Genomic DNA, 15,000 nt, shown 5'->3' with positions numbered 1-15,000 from the left:
AATTTTTTCTCACAGTCCGGGGAGAGCTTTTTGCCATGTGTTTCTTGCTCATCATCAAAGCTTTAAACCCTTATTTGAACCTTCTCACCTTCTCTGTCCTGTCCCAGGGCTTATAATTCTTTCTGTCTGACGACAAGCAGCAGCAGCAGCAGCAGCAGCAGCAGCAGCAGCAGCAGCAGCAGCAGCAGCAGCAGCAGCAGCAGCAACAGAATAGGAAAAGTAAAATAAAGAGCTTTCACACCTGCGGCCATACCTCCCTGAAAGCGCCTGATCTCGTCTGATCTCGGAAGCTAAGCAGGGTTGGGCCTGGTTAGTACCTGGATGGGAGACCGCCTGGGAATACCAGGTGTTGTAGGCTTTTTCTTTTCTCACAGTCCGGGGAGAGCTTTTTGCCATGTGTTTCTTGCTCATCATCAAAGCTTTAAACCCTTATTTGAACCTTCTCACCTTCTCTGTCCTGTCCCAGGGCTTATAATTCTTTCTGTCTGACGACAAGCAGCAGCAGCAGCAGCAGCAGCAGCAGCAGCAGCAGCAGCAGCAGCAGCAGCAGCAGCAGCAGAATAAGAGAAGTAAAATAAAAAACTTTCACACCTGCGGCCATACCACCCTGAAAGCGCCCGATCTCGTCTGATCTCGGAAGCTAAGCAGGGTTGGGCCTGGTTAGTACCTGGATGGGAGACCGCCTGGGAATACCAGGTGTTGTAGGCTTTTAATTTTTTCTCACAGTCCGGGGAGAGCTTTTTGCCATGTGTTTCTTGCTCATCATCAAAGCTTTAAACCCTTATTTGAACCTTCTCACCTTCTCTGTCCTGTCCCAGGGCTTATAATTCTTTTTGTCTGACGACAAGCAGCAGCAGCAGCAGCAGCAGCAGCAGCAGCAGCAGCAGCAGCAGCAGCAGCAGCAGCAGCAGCAGCAGCAGCAGCAGCAACAGAATAAGAGAAGTAAAATAAAAAACTTTCACACCTGCGGCCATACCACCCTGAAAGCGTCCGATCTCGTCTGATCTCGGAAGCTAAGCAGGGTTGGGCCTGGTTAGTACCTGGATGGGAGACCGCCTGGGAATACCAGGTGTTGTAGGCTTTTAATTTTTTCTCACAGTCCGGGGAGAGCTTTTTGCCATGTGTTTCTTGCTCATCATCAAAGCTTTAAACCCTTGTTTGAACCTTCTCACCTTCTCTGTCCTGTCCCAGGGCTTATAATTCTTTCTGTCTGACGACAAGCAGCAGCAGCAGCAGCAGCAGCAGCAGCAGCAGCAGCAGCAGCAGCAGCAGCAGCAGCAGCAGCAGCAGCAGCAGCAGCAGCAGCAGCAGCAGCAGCAGCAGCAGCAGCAGCAGCAGCAGCAGCAGCAGCAGCAGCAGCAGCAGCAGCAGCAGCAGCAGCAGAATAAGAGAAGTAAAATAAAGAGCTTTCACACCTGCGGCCATACCACCCTGAAAGCGCCTCATCTCGGAAGCTAAGCAGGGTTGGGCCTGGTTAGTACCTCGATGGGAGACCGCCTGGGAATACCAGGTGTTGTAGGCTTTTTCTTTTCTCACAGTCCGGGGAGAGCTTTTTGCCATGTGTTTCTTGCTCATCATCAAAGCTTTAAACCCTTATTTGAACCTTCTCACCTTCTCTGTCCTGTCCCAGGGCTTATAATTCTTTTTGTCTGACGACAAGCAGCAGCAGCAGCAGCAGCAGCAGCAGCAGCAGCAGCAGCAGCAGCAGCAGCAGCAGCAGCAGCAGCAGCAGCAGCAGCAGCAGCAGCAGCAGCAGCAGCAGCAGCAGCAGCAGCAGCAGCAGCAGCAGCAGCAGCAGCAGCAGCAGCAGAATAAGAGAAGTAAAATAAAAAACTTTCACACCTGCGGCCATACCACCCTGAAAGCGTCTGATCTCGGAAGCTAAGCAGGGTTGGGCCTGGTTAGTACCTGGATGGGAGACCGCCTGGGAATACCAGGTGTTGTAGGCTTTTAATTTTTTCTCACAGTCCGGGGAGAGCTTTTTGCCATGTGTTTCTTGCTCATCATCAAAGCTTTAAACCCTTATTTGAACCTTCTCACCTTCTCTGTCCTGTCCCAGGGCTTATAATTCTTTTTGTCTGACGACAAGCAGCAGCAGCAGCAGCAGCAGCAGCAGCAGCAGCAGCAGCAGCAGCAGCAGCAGCAGCAGCAGCAGCAGCAGCAGCAGCAGCAGCAGCAGCAGCAGCAGCAGCAGCAGCAGCAACAGAATAAGAGAAGTAAAATAAAAAACTTTCACACCTGCGGCCATACCACCCTGAAAGCGCCTGATCTCGGAAGCTAAGCAGGGTTGGGCCTGGTTAGTACCTGGATGGGAGACCGCCTGGGAATACCAGGTGTTGTAGGCTTTTAATTTTTTCTCACAGTCCGGGGAGAGCTTTTTGCCATGTGTTTCTTGCTCATCATCAAAGCTTTAAACCCTTATTTGAACCTTCTCACCTTCTCTGTCCTGTCCCAGGGCTTATAATTCTTTCTGTCTGACGACAAGCAGCAGCAGCAGCAGCAGCAGCAGCAGCAGCAGCAGCAGCAGCAACAGAATAAGAGAAGTAAAATAAAAAACTTTCACACCTGCGGCCATACCACCCTGAAAGCGCCCGATCTCGTCTGATCTCGGTAGCTAAGCAGGGTTGGGCCTGGTTAGTACCTGGATGGGAGACCGCCTGGGAATACCAGGTGTTGTAGGCTTTTAATTTTTTCTCACAGTCCGGGGAGAGCTTTTTGCCATGTGTTTCTTGCTCATCATCAAAGCTTTAAACCCTTATTTGAACCTTCTCACCTTCTCTGTCCTGTCCCAGGGCTTATAATTCTTTCTGTCTGACGACAAGCAGCAGCAGCAGCAGCAGCAGCAGCAGCAGCAGCAACAGAATAGGAAAAGTAAAATAAAGAGCTTTCACACCTGCGGCCATACCTCCCTGAAAGCGCCCGATCTCGTCTGATCTCGGAAGCTAAGCAGGGTTGGGCCTGGTTAGTACCTGGATGGGAGACCGCCTGGGAATACCAGGTGTTGTAGGCTTTTTCTTTTCTCACAGTCCGGGGAGAGCTTTTTGCCATGTGTTTCTTGCTCATCATCAAAGCTTTAAACCCTTATTTGAACCTTCTCACCTTCTCTGTCCTGTCCCAGGGCTTATAATTCTTTCTGTCTGACGACAAGCAGCAGCAGCAGCAGCAGCAGCAGCAGCAGCAGCAGCAGCAGCAGCAGCAGCAGCAACAGAATAAGAGAAGTAAAATAAAAAACTTTCACACCTGCGGCCATACCACCCTGAAAGCGCCCGATCTCGTCTGATCTCGGAAGTTAAGCAGGGTTGGGCCTGGTTAGTACCTGGATGGGAGACCGCCTGGGAATACCAGGTGTTGTAGGCTTTTTCTTTTCTCACAGTCCGGGGAGAGCTTTTTGCCATGTGTTTCTTGCTCATCATCAAAGCTTTAAACCCTTATTTGAACCTTCTCACCTTCTCTGTCCTGTCCCAGGGCTTATAATTCTTTCTGTCTGACGACAAGCAGCAGCAGCAGCAGCAGCAGCAGCAGCAGCAGCAGCAGCAGCAGCAGCAGCAGCAGCAGCAGCAGCAGCAGCAGCAGAAGAATAAGAGAAGTAAAATAAAAAACTTTCACACCTGCGGCCATACCACCCTGAAAGCGCCCGATCTCGTCTGATCTCGGAAGCTAAGCAGGGTTGGGCCTGGTTAGTACCTGGATGGGAGACCGCCTGGGAATACCAGGTGTTGTAGGCTTTTAATTTTTTCTCACAGTCCGGGGAGAGCTTTTTGCCATGTGTTTCTTGCTCATCATCAAAGCTTTAAACCCTTATTTGAACCTTCTCACCTTCTCTGTCCTGTCCCAGGGCTTATAATTCTTTCTGTCTGACGACAAGCAGCAGCAGCAGCAGCAGCAGCAGCAGCAGCAGCAGCAACAGAATAGGAAAAGTAAAATAAAGAGCTTTCACACCTGCGGCCATACCTCCCTGAAAGCGCCCGATCTCGTCTGATCTCGGAAGCTAAGCAGGGTTGGGCCTGGTTAGTACCTGGATGGGAGACCGCCTGGGAATACCAGGTGTTGTAGGCTTTTTCTTTTCTCACAGTCCGGGGAGAGCTTTTTGCCATGTGTTTCTTGCTCATCATCAAAGCTTTAAACCCTTATTTGAACCTTCTCACCTTCTCTGTCCTGTCCCAGGGCTTATAATTCTTTCTGTCTGACGACAAGCAGCAGCAGCAGCAGCAGCAGCAGCAGCAGCAGCAGCAGCAGCAGCAGCAGCAGCAGCAGCAACAGCAGCAGCAGCAGCAACAGCAACAGCAACAGAATAAGAGAAGTAAAATAAAAAACTTTCACACCTGCGGCCATACCACCATGAAAGCGCCCGATCTTGTCTGATCTCGGAAGCTAAGCAGGGTTGGGCCTGGTTAGTACCTGGATGGGTGACCGCCTGGGAATACCAGGTGTTGTAGTCTTTTTCTTTTCTCACAGTCCGGGGAGAGCTTTTTGCCATGTGTTTCTTGCTCATCATCAAAGCTTTAAACCCTTATTTGAACCTTCTCACCTTCTCTGTGCAGTCCCAGGGCTTATAATTCTTTCTGTCTGACGACAAGCAGCAGCAGCAGCAGCAGCAGCAGCAGCAGCAGCAGCAGCAGCAGCAGCAGCAGCAGCAGCAGCAGCAGCAGCAGCAGAATAAGAGAAGTAAAATAAAAAACTTTCACACCTGCGGCCATACCACCCTGAAAGCGCCCGATCTCGTCTGATCTCGGAAGCTAAGCAGGGTTGGGCCTGGTTAGTACCTGGATGGGAGACCGCCTGGGAATACCAGGTGTTGTAGGCTTTTAATTTTTTCTCACAGTCCGGGGAGAGCTTTTTGCCATGTGTTTCTTGCTCATCATCAAAGCTTTAAACCCTTATTTGAACCTTCTCACCTTCTCTGTCCTGTCCCAGGGCTTATAATTCTTTTTGTCTGACGACAAGCAGCAGCAGCAGCAGCAGCAGCAGCAGCAGCAGCAGCAGCAGCAGCAGCAGCAGCAGCAGCAGCAGCAGCAGCAGCAGCAGCAACAGAATAAGAGAAGTAAAATAAAAAACTTTCACACCTGCGGCCATACCACCCTGAAAGCGCCCGATCTCGTCTGATCTCGGAAGTTAAGCAGGGTTGGGCCTGGTTAGTACCTGGATGGGAGACCGCCTGGGAATACCAGGTGTTGCAGGCTTTTAATTTTTTCTCACAGTCCGGGGAGAGCTTTTTGCCATGTGTTTCTTGCTCATCATCAAAGCTTTAAACCCTTATTTGAACCTTCTCACCTTCTCTGTCCTGTCCCAGGGCTTATAATTCTTTTTGTCTGACGACAAGCAGCAGCAGCAGCAGCAGCAGCAGCAGCAGCAGCAGCAGCAGCAGCAGCAGCAGCAGCAGCAGCAGCAGCAGCAGCAGCAGCAGCAGCAACAGAATAAGAGAAGTAAAATAAAAAACTTTCACACCTGCAGCCATACCACCCTGAAAGCGCCCGATCTCGTCTGATCTCGGAAGCTAAGCAGGGTTGGGCCTGGTTAGTACCTGGATGGGAGACCGCCTGGGAATACCAGGTGTTGTAGGCTTTTAATTTTTTCTCACAGTCCGGGGAGAGCTTTTTGCCATGTGTTTCTTGCTCATCATCAAAGCTTTAAACCCTTATTTGAACCTTCTCACCTTCTCTGTCCTGTCCCAGGGCTTATAATTCTTTTTGTCTGACGACAAGCAGCAGCAGCAGCAGCAGCAGCAGCAGCAGCAGCAGCAGCAGCAGCAGCAGCAGCAGCAGCAGCAGCAGCAGCAGCAGCAGCAACAGAATAAGAGAAGTAAAATAAAAAACTTTCACACCTGCCGCCATACCACCCTGAAAGCGCCCGATCTCGTCTGATCTCGGAAGCTAAGCAGGGTTGGGCCTGGTTAGTACCTGGATGGGAGACCGCCTGGGAATACCAGGTGTTGTAGGCTTTTAATTTTTTCTCACAGTCCGGGGAGAGCTTTTTGCCATGTGTTTCTTGCTCATCATCAAAGCTTTAAACCCTTATTTGAACCTTCTCACCTTCTCTGTCCTGTCCCAGGGCTTATAATTATTTCTGTCTGATGACAAGCAGCAGCAGCAGCAACAGAATAAGAGAAGTAAAATAAAACACTTTCACACCTGCGGCCATACCACCCTGAAAGCGCCCGATCTCGTCTGATCTCGGAAGCTAAGCAGGGTTGGGCCTGGTTAGTACCTGGATGGGAGACCGCCTGGGAATACCAGGTGTTGTAGGCTTTTAATTTTTTCTCACAGTCCGGGGAGAGCTTTTTGCCATGTGTTTCTTGCTCATCATCAAAGCTTTAAACCCTTATTTGAACCTTCTCACCTTCTCTGTCCTGTCCCAGGGCTTATAATTCTTTCTGTCTGACGACAAGCAGCAGCAGCAGCAGCAGCAGCAGCAGCAGCAGCAGCAGCAACAGCAGCAACAGCAGCAACAGCAACAGCAGCAGCAGCAACAGCAGCAACAGCAGCAGCAGCAGCAGCAGCAGCAGCAGCAGCAGCAGCAGCAGCAGCAGCAGCAGCAGCAGCAGCAGCAGCAGCAGCAGCAGAATAAGAGAAGTAAAATAATAAACTTTCACACCTGCGGCCATACCACCCTGAAAGCGCCTGGTCTCGGAAGCTAAGCAGGGTTGGGCCTGGTTAGTACCTGGATGGGAGACCGCCTGGGAATACCAGGTGTTGTAGGCTTTTAATTTTTTCTCACAGTCCGGGGAGAGCTTTTTGCCATGTGTTTCTTGCTCATCATCAAAGCTTTAAACCCTTATTTGAACCTTCTCACCTTCTCTGTCCTGTCCCAGGGCTTATAATTCTTTCTGTCTGACGACAAGCAGCAGCAGCAGCAGCAGCAGCAGCAGCAGCAGCAGCAGCAGCAGCAGCAGCAGCAACAGAATAAGAAAAGTAAAATAAAGAGCTTTCACACCTGCGGCCATACCACCCAGAAAGCGCCCGATCTCGTCTGATCTCGGAAGCTAAGCAGCGTTGGGCCTGGTTAGTACCTGGATGGGAGACCGCCTGGGAATACCAGGTGTTGTAGGCTTTTTCTTTTCTCACAGTCCGGGGAGTGCTTTTTGCCATGTGTTTCTTGCTCATCATCAAAGCTTTAAACCCTTATTTGAACCTTCTCACCTTCTCTGTCCTGTCCCAGGGCTTATAATTCTTTCTGTCTGACGACAAGCAGCAGCAGCAGCAGCAGCAGCAGCAGCAGCAGCAGCAGCAGCAGCAGCAGCAGCAGCAGCAGCAGCAACAGAATAAGAAAAGTAAAATAAAGAGCTTTCACACTTGCGGCCATACCACCCTGAAAGCGCCCAATCCTGTCTGATCTCGGAAGCCAAGCAGGGTTGGGCCTGGTTAGTACCTGGATGGGAGACCGCCTGGGAATACCAGGTGTTGTAGGCTTTTTCTTTTCTCACAGTCCGGGGAGAGCTTTTTGCCATGTGTTTCTTGCTCATCATCAAAGCTTTAAACCCTTATTTGAACCTTCTCACCTTCTCTGTCCTGTCCCAGGGCTTATAATTCTTTCTGTCTGACGACAAGCAGCAGCAGCAGCAGCAGCAGCAGCAGCAGCAGCAGCAGCAGCAGCAGCAGCAGCAGCAACAGAATAAGAGAAGTAAAATAAAAAACTTTCACACCTGCGGCCATACCACCCTGAAAGCGCCCGATCTCGTCTGATCTCGGAAGCTAAGCAGGGTTGGCCCTGGTTAGTACCTGGATGGGAGACCGCCTGGGAGTACCAGGTGTTGTAGGCTTTTTCTTTTCTCACAGTCCGGGGAGAGCTTTTTGCCATGTGTTTCTTGCTCATCATCAAAGCTTTAAACCCTTATTTGAACCTTCTCACCTTCTCTGTCCTGTCCCAGGGCTTATAATTCTTTCTGTCTGACGACAAGCAGCAGCAGCAGCAGCAGCAGCAGCAGCAGCAGCAGCAGCAGCAGCAGCAGAATAAGAGAAGTAAAATAAAAAACTTTCACACCTGCGGCCATACCACCCTGAAAGCACCCGATCTCGTCTGATCTCGGAAGCTAAGCAGGGTTGGGCCTGGTTAGTACCTGGATGGGAGACCGCCTGGGAATACCAGGTGTTGTAGGCTTTTAATTTTTTCTCACAGTCCGGGGAGAGCTTTTTGCCATGTGTTTCTTGCTCATCATCAAAGCTTTAAACCCTTATTTGAACCTTCTCACCTTCTCTGTCCTGTCCCAGGGCTTATAATTCTTTTTGTCTGACGACAAGCAGCAGCAGCAGCAGCAGCAGCAGCAGCAGCAGCAGCAGCAGCAGCAGCAGCAGCAGCAGCAGCAGCAACAGAATAAGAGAAGTAAAATAAAAAACTTTCACACCTGCGGCCATACCACCCTGAAAGCGCCCGATCTCGTCTGATCTCGGAAGCTAAGCAGGCTTGGGCCTGGTTAGTACCTGGATGGGAGACCGCCTGGGAATACCAGGTGTTGTAGGCTTTTAATTTTTTCTCACAGTCCGGGGAGAGCTTTTTGCCATGTGTTTCTTGCTCATCATCAAAGCTTTAAACCCTTATTTGAACCTTCTCACCTTCTCTGTCCTGTCCCAGGGCTTATAATTCTTTCTGTCTGACGACAAGCAGCAGCAGCAGCAGCAGCAGCAGCAGCAGCAACAGAATAGGAAAAGTAAAATAAAGAGCTTTCACACCTGCGGCCATACCTCCCTGAAAGCGCCTGATCTCGTCTGATCTCGGAAGCTAAGCAGGGTTGGGCCTGGTTAGTACCTGGATGGGAGACCGCCTGGGAATACCAGGTGTTGTAGGCTTTTTCTTTTCTCACAGTCCGGGGAGAGCTTTTTGCCATGTGTTTCTTGCTCATCATCAAAGCTTTAAACCCTTATTTGAACCTTCTCACCTTCTCTGTCCTGTCCCAGGGCTTATAATTCTTTCTGTCTGACGACAAGCAGCAGCAGCAGCAGCAGCAGCAGCAGCAGCAGCAGCAGCAGCAGCAGCAGCAGAATAAGAGAAGTAAAATAAAAAACTTTCACACCTGCGGCCATACCACCCTGAAAGCGCCCGATCTCGTCTGATCTCGGAAGCTAAGCAGGGTTGGGCCTGGTTAGTACCTGGATGGGAGACCGCCTGGGAATACCAGGTGTTGTAGGCTTTTAATTTTTTCTCACAGTCCGGGGAGAGCTTTTTGCCATGTGTTTCTTGCTCATCATCAAAGCTTTAAACCCTTATTTGAACCTTCTCACCTTCTCTGTCCTGTCCCAGGGCTTATAATTCTTTTTGTCTGACGACAAGCAGCAGCAGCAGCAGCAGCAGCAGCAGCAGCAGCAGCAGCAGCAGCAGCAGCAGCAGCAGCAGCAGCAGCAGCAACAGAATAAGAGAAGTAAAATAAAAAACTTTCACACCTGCGGCCATACCACCCTGAAAGCGTCCGATCTCGTCTGATCTCGGAAGCTAAGCAGGGTTGGGCCTGGTTAGTACCTGGATGGGAGACCGCCTGGGAATACCAGGTGTTGTAGGCTTTTAATTTTTTCTCACAGTCCGGGGAGAGCTTTTTGCCATGTGTTTCTTGCTCATCATCAAAGCTTTAAACCCTTGTTTGAACCTTCTCACCTTCTCTGTCCTGTCCCAGGGCTTATAATTCTTTCTGTCTGACGACAAGCAGCAGCAGCAGCAGCAGCAGCAGCAGCAGCAGCAGCAGCAGCAGCAGCAGCAGCAGCAGCAGCAGCAGCAGCAGCAGCAGCAGCAGCAGCAGCAGCAGCAGCAGCAGCAGCAACAGAATAAGAGAAGTAAAATAAAGAGCTTTCACACCTGCGGCCATACCACCCTGAAAGCGCCGCCTCATCTCGGAAGCTAAGCAGGGTTGGGCCTGGTTAGTACCTCGATGGGAGACCGCCTGGGAATACCAGGTGTTGTAGGCTTTTTCTTTTCTCACAGTCCGGGGAGAGCTTTTTGCCATGTGTTTCTTGCTCATCATCAAAGCTTTAAACCCTTATTTGAACCTTCTCACCTTCTCTGTCCTGTCCCAGGGCTTATAATTCTTTTTGTCTGACGACAAGCAGCAGCAGCAGCAGCAGCAGCAGCAGCAGCAGCAGCAGCAGCAGCAGCAGCAGCAGCAGCAGCAGCAGCAGCAGCAGCAGCAGCAGCAGCAGCAGCAGCAGCAGCAGCAGCAGCAGCAGCAGCAGCAGCAGCAGCAGCAGCAGCAGCAGCAGCAGCAGCAGCAGCAGCAGAATAAGAGAAGTAAAATAAAAAACTTTCACACCTGCGGCCATACCACCCTGAAAGCGTCTGATCTCGGAAGCTAAGCAGGGTTGGGCCTGGTTAGTACCTGGATGGGAGACCGCCTGGGAATACCAGGTGTTGTAGGCTTTTAATTTTTTCTCACAGTCCGGGGAGAGCTTTTTGCCATGTGTTTCTTGCTCATCATCAAAGCTTTAAACCCTTATTTGAACCTTCTCACCTTCTCTGTCCTGTCCCAGGGCTTATAATTCTTTTTGTCTGACGACAAGCAGCAGCAGCAGCAGCAGCAGCAGCAGCAGCAGCAGCAGCAGCAGCAGCAGCAGCAGCAGCAGCAGCAGCAGCAGCAGCAGCAGCAGCAGCAGCAGCAGCAGCAGCAGCAGCAGCAGCAGCAGCAGCAGCAGCAGCAGCAGCAACAGAATAAGAGAAGTAAAATAAAAAACTTTCACACCTGCGGCCATACCACCCTGAAAGCGCCTGATCTCGGAAGCTAAGCAGGGTTGGGCCTGGTTAGTACCTGGATGGGAGACCGCCTGGGAATACCAGGTGTTGTAGGCTTTTAATTTTTTCTCACAGTCCGGGGAGAGCTTTTTGCCATGTGTTTCTTGCTCATCATCAAAGCTTTAAACCCTTATTTGAACCTTCTCACCTTCTCTGTCCTGTCCCAGGGCTTATAATTCTTTTTGTCTGACGACAAGCAGCAGCAGCAGCAGCAGCAGCAGCAGCAGCAGCAGCAGCAGCAACAGAATAAGAGAAGTAAAATAAAAAACTTTCACACCTGCGGCCATACCACCCTGAAAGCGCCCGATCTCGTCTGATCTCGGTAGCTAAGCAGGGTTGGGCCTGGTTAGTACCTGGATGGGAGACCGCCTGGGAATACCAGGTGTTGTAGGCTTTTAATTTTTTCTCACAGTCCGGGGAGAGCTTTTTGCCATGTGTTTCTTGCTCATCATCAAAGCTTTAAACCCTTATTTGAACCTTCTCACCTTCTCTGTCCTGTCCCAGGGCTTATAATTCTTTCTGTCTGACGACAAGCAGCAGCAGCAGCAGCAGCAGCAGCAGCAGCAGCAGCAGCAGCAGCAGCAACAGAATAGGAAAAGTAAAATAAAGAGCTTTCACACCTGCGGCCATACCTCCCTGAAAGCGCCCGATCTCGTCTGATCTCGGAAGCTAAGCAGGGTTGGGCCTGGTTAGTACCTGGATGGGAGACCGCCTGGGAATACCAGGTGTTGTAGGTTTTTTCTTTTCTCACAGTCCGGGGAGAGCTTTTTGCCATGTGTTTCTTGCTCATCATCAAAGCTTTAAACCCTTATTTGAACCTTCTCACCTTCTCTGTCCTGTCCCAGGGCTTATAATTCTTTCTGTCTGACGACAAGCAGCAGCAGCAGCAGCAGCAGCAGCAGCAGCAGCAGCAGCAGCAGCAGCAGCAGCAGCAACAGCAACAGCAACAGAATAAGAGAAGTAAAATAAAAAACTTTCACTCCTGCGGCCATACCACCATGAAAGCGCCCGATCTCGTCTGATCTCGGAAGCTAAGCAGGGTTGGGCCTGGTTAGTACCTGGATGGGAGACCGCCTGGGAATACCAGGTGTTGTAGTCTTTTTCTTTTCTCACAGTCCGGGGAGAGCTTTTTGCCATGTGTTTCTTGCTCATCATCAAAGCTTTAAACCCTTATTTGAACCTTCTCACCTTCTCTGTGCAGTCCCAGGGCTTATAATTCTTTCTGTCTGACGACAAGCAGCAGCAGCAGCAGCAGCAGCAGCAGCAGCAGCAGCAGCAGCAGCAGCAGCAGCAGCAGCAGCAGCAGCAGCAGAATAAGAGAAGTAAAATAAAAATCTTTCACACCTGCGGCCATACCACCCTGAAAGCGCCCGATCTCGTCTGATCTCGGAAGCTAAGCAGGGTTGGGCCTGGTTAGTACCTGGATGGGAGACCGCCTGGGAATACCAGGTGTTGTAGGCTTTTAATTTTTTCTCACAGTCCGGGGAGAGCTTTTTGCCATGTGTTTCTTGCTCATCATCAAAGCTTTAAACCCTTATTTGAACCTTCTCACCTTCTCTGTCCTGTCCCAGGGCTTATAATTCTTTTTGTCTGACGACAAGCAGCAGCAGCAGCAGCAGCAGCAGCAGCAGCAGCAGCAGCAGCAACAGAATAAGAGAAGTAAAATAAAAAACTTTCACACCTGCGGCCATACCACCCTGAAAGCGCCCGATCTCGTCTGATCTCGGAAGTTAAGCAGGGTTGGGCCTGGTTAGTACCTGGATGGGAGACCGCCTGGGAATACCAGGTGTTGCAGGCTTTTAATTTTTTCTCACAGTCCGGGGAGAGCTTTTTGCCATGTGTTTCTTGCTCATCATCAAAGCTTTAAACCCTTATTTGAACCTTCTCACCTTCTCTGTCCTGTCCCAGGGCTTATAATTCTTTTTGTCTGACGACAAGCAGCAGCAGCAGCAGCAGCAGCAGCAGCAGCAGCAGCAGCAGCAGCAGCAGCAGCAGCAGCAGCAGCAGCAGCAGCAGCAGCAGCAGCAGCAGCAGCAGCAGCAACAGAATAAGAGAAGTAAAATAAAAAACTTTCACACCTGCAGCCATACCACCCTGAAAGCGCCCGATCTCGTCTGATCTCGGAAGCTAAGCAGGGTTGGGCCTGGTTAGTACCTGGATGGGAGACCGCCTGGGAATACCAGGTGTTGTAGGCTTTTAATTTTTTCTCACAGTCCGGGGAGAGCTTTTTGCCATGTGTTTCTTGCTCATCATCAAAGCTTTAAACCCTTATTTGAACCTTCTCACCTTCTCTGTCCTGTCCCAGGGCTTATAATTCTTTTTGTCTGACGACAAGCAGCAGCAGCAGCAGCAGCAGCAGCAGCAGCAGCAGCAGCAGCAGCAGCAGCAGCAGCAGCAGCAGCAGCAACAGAATAAGAGAAGTAAAATAAAAAACTTTCACACCTGCCGCCATACCACCCTGAAAGCGCCCGATCTCGTCTGATCTCGGAAGCTAAGCAGGGTTGGGCCTGGTTAGTACCTGGATGGGAGACCGCCTGGGAATACCAGGTGTTGTAGGCTTTTAATTTTTTCTCACAGTCCGGGGAGAGCTTTTTGCCATGTGTTTCTTGCTCATCATCAAAGCTTTAAACCCTTATTTGAACCTTCTCACCTTCTCTGTCCTGTCCCAGGGCTTATAATTATTTCTGTCTGATGACAAGCAGCAGCAGCAGCAACAGAATAAGAGAAGTAAAATAAAACACTTTCACACCTGCGGCCATACCACCCTGAAAGCGCCCGATCTCGTCTGATCTCGGAAGCTAAGCAGGGTTGGGCCTGGTTAGTACCTGGATGGGAGACCGCCTGGGAATACCAGGTGTTGTAGGCTTTTAATTTTTTCTCACAGTCCGGGGAGAGCTTTTTGCCATGTGTTTCTTGCTCATCATCAAAGCTTTAAACCCTTATTTGAACCTTCTCACCTTCTCTGTCCTGTCCCAGGGCTTATAATTCTTTCTGTCTGACGACAAGCAGCAGCAGCAGCAGCAGCAGCAGCAGCAGCAGCAGCAACAGCAGCAGCAGCAGCAGCAGCAGCAGCAGCAGCAGCAGCAGCAGCAGCAGCAGCAGCAGCAGCAGCAGCAGCAGCAGCAGCAGCAGCAGCAGAATAAGAGAAGTAAAATAATAAACTTTCACACCTGCGGCCATACCACCCTGAAAGCGCCTGGTCTCGGAAGCTAAGCAGGGTTGGGCCTGGTTAGTACCTGGATGGGAGACCGCCTGGGAATACCAGGTGTTGTAGGCTTTTAATTTTTTCTCACAGTCCGGGGAGAGCTTTTTGCCATGTGTTTCTTGCTCATCATCAAAGCTTTAAACCCTTATTTGAACCTTCTCACCTTCTCTGTCCTGTCCCAGGGCTTATAATTCTTTCTGTCTGACGACAAGCAGCAGCAGCAGCAGCAGCAGCAGCAGCAGCAGCAGCAGCAGCAGCAGCAACAGAATAAGAAAAGTAAAATAAAGAGCTTTCACACCTGCTGCCATACCACCCAGAAAGCGCCCGATCTCGTCTGATCTCGGAAGCTAAGCAGGGTTGGGCCTGGTTAGTACCTGGATGGGAGACCGCCTGGGAATACCAGGTGTTGTAGGCTTTTTCTTTTCTCACAGTCCGGGGAGTGCTTTTTGCCATGTGTTTCTTGCTCATCATCAAAGCTTTAAACCCTTATTTGAACCTTCTCACCTTCTCTGTCCTGTCCCAGGGCTTATAATTCTTTCTGTCTGACGACAAGCAGCAGCAGCAGCAGCAGCAGCAGCAGCAGCAGCAGCAGCAGCAGCAGCAGCAGCAGCAGCAACAGAATAAGAGAAGTAAAATAAAATACTTTCACACCTGCGGCCATACCACCCTGAAAGCGCCCGATCTCGTCTGATCTCGGAAGCTAAGCAGGGTTGGCCCTGGTTAGTACCTGGATGGGAGACCGCCTGGGAGTACCAGGTGTTGTAGGCTTTTTCTTTTCTCACAGTCCGGGGAGAGCTTTTTGCCATGTGTTTCTTGCTCATCATCAAAGCTTTAAACCCTTATTTGAACCTTCTCACCTTCTCTGTCCTGTCCCAGGGCTTATAATTCTTTCTGTCTGACGACAAGCAGCAGCAGCAGCAGCAGCAGCAGCAGCAGCAGCAGCAGCAGCAGCAGCAGCAGCAGAATAAGAGAAGTAAAATAAAAAACTTTCACACCTGCGGCCATACCACCCTGAAAGCGCCCGATCTCGTCTGATCTCGGAAGCTAAGCAGGGTTGGGCCTGGTTAGTACCTGGATGGGAGACCGCCTGG

The 15,000-nt window shown here is 50.6% G+C and overlaps 33 non-coding genes and 8 pseudogenes across 33 annotated transcripts in view; all 41 read left to right on the top strand.

Moving 5' to 3' along the window:
* The first annotated feature begins 239 nt into the window (after positions 1–239).
* Positions 240–358, top strand: LOC128477625 (5S ribosomal RNA). Its single transcript, XR_008348587.1, has one exon. It is a non-coding gene; the product is annotated as a 5S ribosomal RNA (ribosomal RNA).
* Positions 359–589: 231 nt separating this feature from the next.
* Positions 590–708, top strand: LOC128479168 (5S ribosomal RNA). The gene has a single exon (XR_008350054.1). It is a non-coding gene; the product is annotated as a 5S ribosomal RNA (ribosomal RNA).
* Positions 709–962: 254 nt separating this feature from the next.
* Positions 963–1,081, top strand: LOC128477513 (5S ribosomal RNA). Its single transcript, XR_008348482.1, has one exon. It is a non-coding gene; the product is annotated as a 5S ribosomal RNA (ribosomal RNA).
* Positions 1,082–1,413: 332 nt separating this feature from the next.
* Positions 1,414–1,522, top strand: LOC128480598 (uncharacterized; annotated as a pseudogene).
* Positions 1,523–1,840: 318 nt separating this feature from the next.
* On the top strand, positions 1,841–1,949 carry LOC128480368 (uncharacterized; annotated as a pseudogene).
* A 287-nt stretch (positions 1,950–2,236) lies between these two features.
* Positions 2,237–2,345, top strand: LOC128479792 (uncharacterized; annotated as a pseudogene).
* A 218-nt stretch (positions 2,346–2,563) lies between these two features.
* Positions 2,564–2,682, top strand: LOC128477063 (5S ribosomal RNA). The gene has a single exon (XR_008348051.1). It is a non-coding gene; the product is annotated as a 5S ribosomal RNA (ribosomal RNA).
* A 209-nt stretch (positions 2,683–2,891) lies between these two features.
* LOC128476765 (5S ribosomal RNA) lies at positions 2,892–3,010 on the top strand. Its single transcript, XR_008347763.1, has one exon. It is a non-coding gene; the product is annotated as a 5S ribosomal RNA (ribosomal RNA).
* A 228-nt stretch (positions 3,011–3,238) lies between these two features.
* On the top strand, positions 3,239–3,357 carry LOC128476610 (5S ribosomal RNA). Its single transcript, XR_008347615.1, has one exon. It is a non-coding gene; the product is annotated as a 5S ribosomal RNA (ribosomal RNA).
* A 249-nt stretch (positions 3,358–3,606) lies between these two features.
* Positions 3,607–3,725, top strand: LOC128479156 (5S ribosomal RNA). Its single transcript, XR_008350043.1, has one exon. It is a non-coding gene; the product is annotated as a 5S ribosomal RNA (ribosomal RNA).
* Positions 3,726–3,937: 212 nt separating this feature from the next.
* Positions 3,938–4,056, top strand: LOC128476764 (5S ribosomal RNA). Its single transcript, XR_008347762.1, has one exon. It is a non-coding gene; the product is annotated as a 5S ribosomal RNA (ribosomal RNA).
* Positions 4,057–4,320: 264 nt separating this feature from the next.
* LOC128479112 (5S ribosomal RNA) lies at positions 4,321–4,439 on the top strand. Its single transcript, XR_008350001.1, has one exon. It is a non-coding gene; the product is annotated as a 5S ribosomal RNA (ribosomal RNA).
* Positions 4,440–4,685: 246 nt separating this feature from the next.
* Positions 4,686–4,804, top strand: LOC128479144 (5S ribosomal RNA). The gene has a single exon (XR_008350032.1). It is a non-coding gene; the product is annotated as a 5S ribosomal RNA (ribosomal RNA).
* A 257-nt stretch (positions 4,805–5,061) lies between these two features.
* Positions 5,062–5,180, top strand: LOC128479534 (5S ribosomal RNA). The gene has a single exon (XR_008350404.1). It is a non-coding gene; the product is annotated as a 5S ribosomal RNA (ribosomal RNA).
* A 263-nt stretch (positions 5,181–5,443) lies between these two features.
* LOC128476658 (5S ribosomal RNA) lies at positions 5,444–5,562 on the top strand. Its single transcript, XR_008347661.1, has one exon. It is a non-coding gene; the product is annotated as a 5S ribosomal RNA (ribosomal RNA).
* A 257-nt stretch (positions 5,563–5,819) lies between these two features.
* Positions 5,820–5,938, top strand: LOC128478248 (5S ribosomal RNA). Its single transcript, XR_008349178.1, has one exon. It is a non-coding gene; the product is annotated as a 5S ribosomal RNA (ribosomal RNA).
* Positions 5,939–6,126: 188 nt separating this feature from the next.
* On the top strand, positions 6,127–6,245 carry LOC128479132 (5S ribosomal RNA). The gene has a single exon (XR_008350021.1). It is a non-coding gene; the product is annotated as a 5S ribosomal RNA (ribosomal RNA).
* Positions 6,246–6,589: 344 nt separating this feature from the next.
* Positions 6,590–6,698, top strand: LOC128480297 (uncharacterized; annotated as a pseudogene).
* A 230-nt stretch (positions 6,699–6,928) lies between these two features.
* On the top strand, positions 6,929–7,047 carry LOC128479003 (5S ribosomal RNA). The gene has a single exon (XR_008349896.1). It is a non-coding gene; the product is annotated as a 5S ribosomal RNA (ribosomal RNA).
* A 240-nt stretch (positions 7,048–7,287) lies between these two features.
* On the top strand, positions 7,288–7,406 carry LOC128479365 (5S ribosomal RNA). The gene has a single exon (XR_008350247.1). It is a non-coding gene; the product is annotated as a 5S ribosomal RNA (ribosomal RNA).
* Positions 7,407–7,637: 231 nt separating this feature from the next.
* Positions 7,638–7,756, top strand: LOC128478558 (5S ribosomal RNA). Its single transcript, XR_008349470.1, has one exon. It is a non-coding gene; the product is annotated as a 5S ribosomal RNA (ribosomal RNA).
* A 219-nt stretch (positions 7,757–7,975) lies between these two features.
* Positions 7,976–8,094, top strand: LOC128475500 (5S ribosomal RNA). The gene has a single exon (XR_008346558.1). It is a non-coding gene; the product is annotated as a 5S ribosomal RNA (ribosomal RNA).
* Positions 8,095–8,336: 242 nt separating this feature from the next.
* On the top strand, positions 8,337–8,455 carry LOC128478107 (5S ribosomal RNA). Its single transcript, XR_008349044.1, has one exon. It is a non-coding gene; the product is annotated as a 5S ribosomal RNA (ribosomal RNA).
* Positions 8,456–8,661: 206 nt separating this feature from the next.
* Positions 8,662–8,780, top strand: LOC128477624 (5S ribosomal RNA). The gene has a single exon (XR_008348586.1). It is a non-coding gene; the product is annotated as a 5S ribosomal RNA (ribosomal RNA).
* Positions 8,781–9,002: 222 nt separating this feature from the next.
* Positions 9,003–9,121, top strand: LOC128479120 (5S ribosomal RNA). Its single transcript, XR_008350009.1, has one exon. It is a non-coding gene; the product is annotated as a 5S ribosomal RNA (ribosomal RNA).
* Positions 9,122–9,369: 248 nt separating this feature from the next.
* On the top strand, positions 9,370–9,488 carry LOC128477512 (5S ribosomal RNA). Its single transcript, XR_008348481.1, has one exon. It is a non-coding gene; the product is annotated as a 5S ribosomal RNA (ribosomal RNA).
* Positions 9,489–9,775: 287 nt separating this feature from the next.
* Positions 9,776–9,887, top strand: LOC128480631 (uncharacterized; annotated as a pseudogene).
* Positions 9,888–10,226: 339 nt separating this feature from the next.
* Positions 10,227–10,335, top strand: LOC128480367 (uncharacterized; annotated as a pseudogene).
* A 317-nt stretch (positions 10,336–10,652) lies between these two features.
* LOC128479791 (uncharacterized) lies at positions 10,653–10,761 on the top strand (annotated as a pseudogene).
* A 218-nt stretch (positions 10,762–10,979) lies between these two features.
* LOC128477062 (5S ribosomal RNA) lies at positions 10,980–11,098 on the top strand. Its single transcript, XR_008348050.1, has one exon. It is a non-coding gene; the product is annotated as a 5S ribosomal RNA (ribosomal RNA).
* A 224-nt stretch (positions 11,099–11,322) lies between these two features.
* Positions 11,323–11,441, top strand: LOC128476099 (5S ribosomal RNA). Its single transcript, XR_008347122.1, has one exon. It is a non-coding gene; the product is annotated as a 5S ribosomal RNA (ribosomal RNA).
* A 243-nt stretch (positions 11,442–11,684) lies between these two features.
* LOC128478471 (5S ribosomal RNA) lies at positions 11,685–11,803 on the top strand. Its single transcript, XR_008349388.1, has one exon. It is a non-coding gene; the product is annotated as a 5S ribosomal RNA (ribosomal RNA).
* Positions 11,804–12,046: 243 nt separating this feature from the next.
* Positions 12,047–12,165, top strand: LOC128479109 (5S ribosomal RNA). The gene has a single exon (XR_008349998.1). It is a non-coding gene; the product is annotated as a 5S ribosomal RNA (ribosomal RNA).
* A 218-nt stretch (positions 12,166–12,383) lies between these two features.
* Positions 12,384–12,502, top strand: LOC128478369 (5S ribosomal RNA). Its single transcript, XR_008349291.1, has one exon. It is a non-coding gene; the product is annotated as a 5S ribosomal RNA (ribosomal RNA).
* Positions 12,503–12,780: 278 nt separating this feature from the next.
* Positions 12,781–12,899, top strand: LOC128476657 (5S ribosomal RNA). The gene has a single exon (XR_008347660.1). It is a non-coding gene; the product is annotated as a 5S ribosomal RNA (ribosomal RNA).
* A 245-nt stretch (positions 12,900–13,144) lies between these two features.
* Positions 13,145–13,263, top strand: LOC128478247 (5S ribosomal RNA). Its single transcript, XR_008349177.1, has one exon. It is a non-coding gene; the product is annotated as a 5S ribosomal RNA (ribosomal RNA).
* Positions 13,264–13,451: 188 nt separating this feature from the next.
* Positions 13,452–13,570, top strand: LOC128479097 (5S ribosomal RNA). Its single transcript, XR_008349987.1, has one exon. It is a non-coding gene; the product is annotated as a 5S ribosomal RNA (ribosomal RNA).
* A 302-nt stretch (positions 13,571–13,872) lies between these two features.
* LOC128480296 (uncharacterized) lies at positions 13,873–13,981 on the top strand (annotated as a pseudogene).
* Positions 13,982–14,205: 224 nt separating this feature from the next.
* On the top strand, positions 14,206–14,324 carry LOC128478783 (5S ribosomal RNA). Its single transcript, XR_008349686.1, has one exon. It is a non-coding gene; the product is annotated as a 5S ribosomal RNA (ribosomal RNA).
* Positions 14,325–14,558: 234 nt separating this feature from the next.
* LOC128478557 (5S ribosomal RNA) lies at positions 14,559–14,677 on the top strand. The gene has a single exon (XR_008349469.1). It is a non-coding gene; the product is annotated as a 5S ribosomal RNA (ribosomal RNA).
* Positions 14,678–14,902: 225 nt separating this feature from the next.
* LOC128479085 (5S ribosomal RNA) overlaps positions 14,903–15,000 on the top strand; it is a 119-nt gene continuing 21 nt past the window's right edge. Inside the window, exon 1 of the ribosomal RNA XR_008349976.1 lies at positions 14,903–15,000. This exon is cut by the window's right edge and continues 21 nt beyond it. This is a non-coding gene — a ribosomal RNA (5S ribosomal RNA).

This window comes from Spea bombifrons, chromosome 2 (assembly GCF_027358695.1).
Source record: "Spea bombifrons isolate aSpeBom1 chromosome 2, aSpeBom1.2.pri, whole genome shotgun sequence".
Classification (NCBI taxonomy): Eukaryota; Metazoa; Chordata; class Amphibia; order Anura; family Pelobatidae; genus Spea; species Spea bombifrons.
This window is presented reverse-complemented; position numbering and strand designations above follow the sequence as displayed.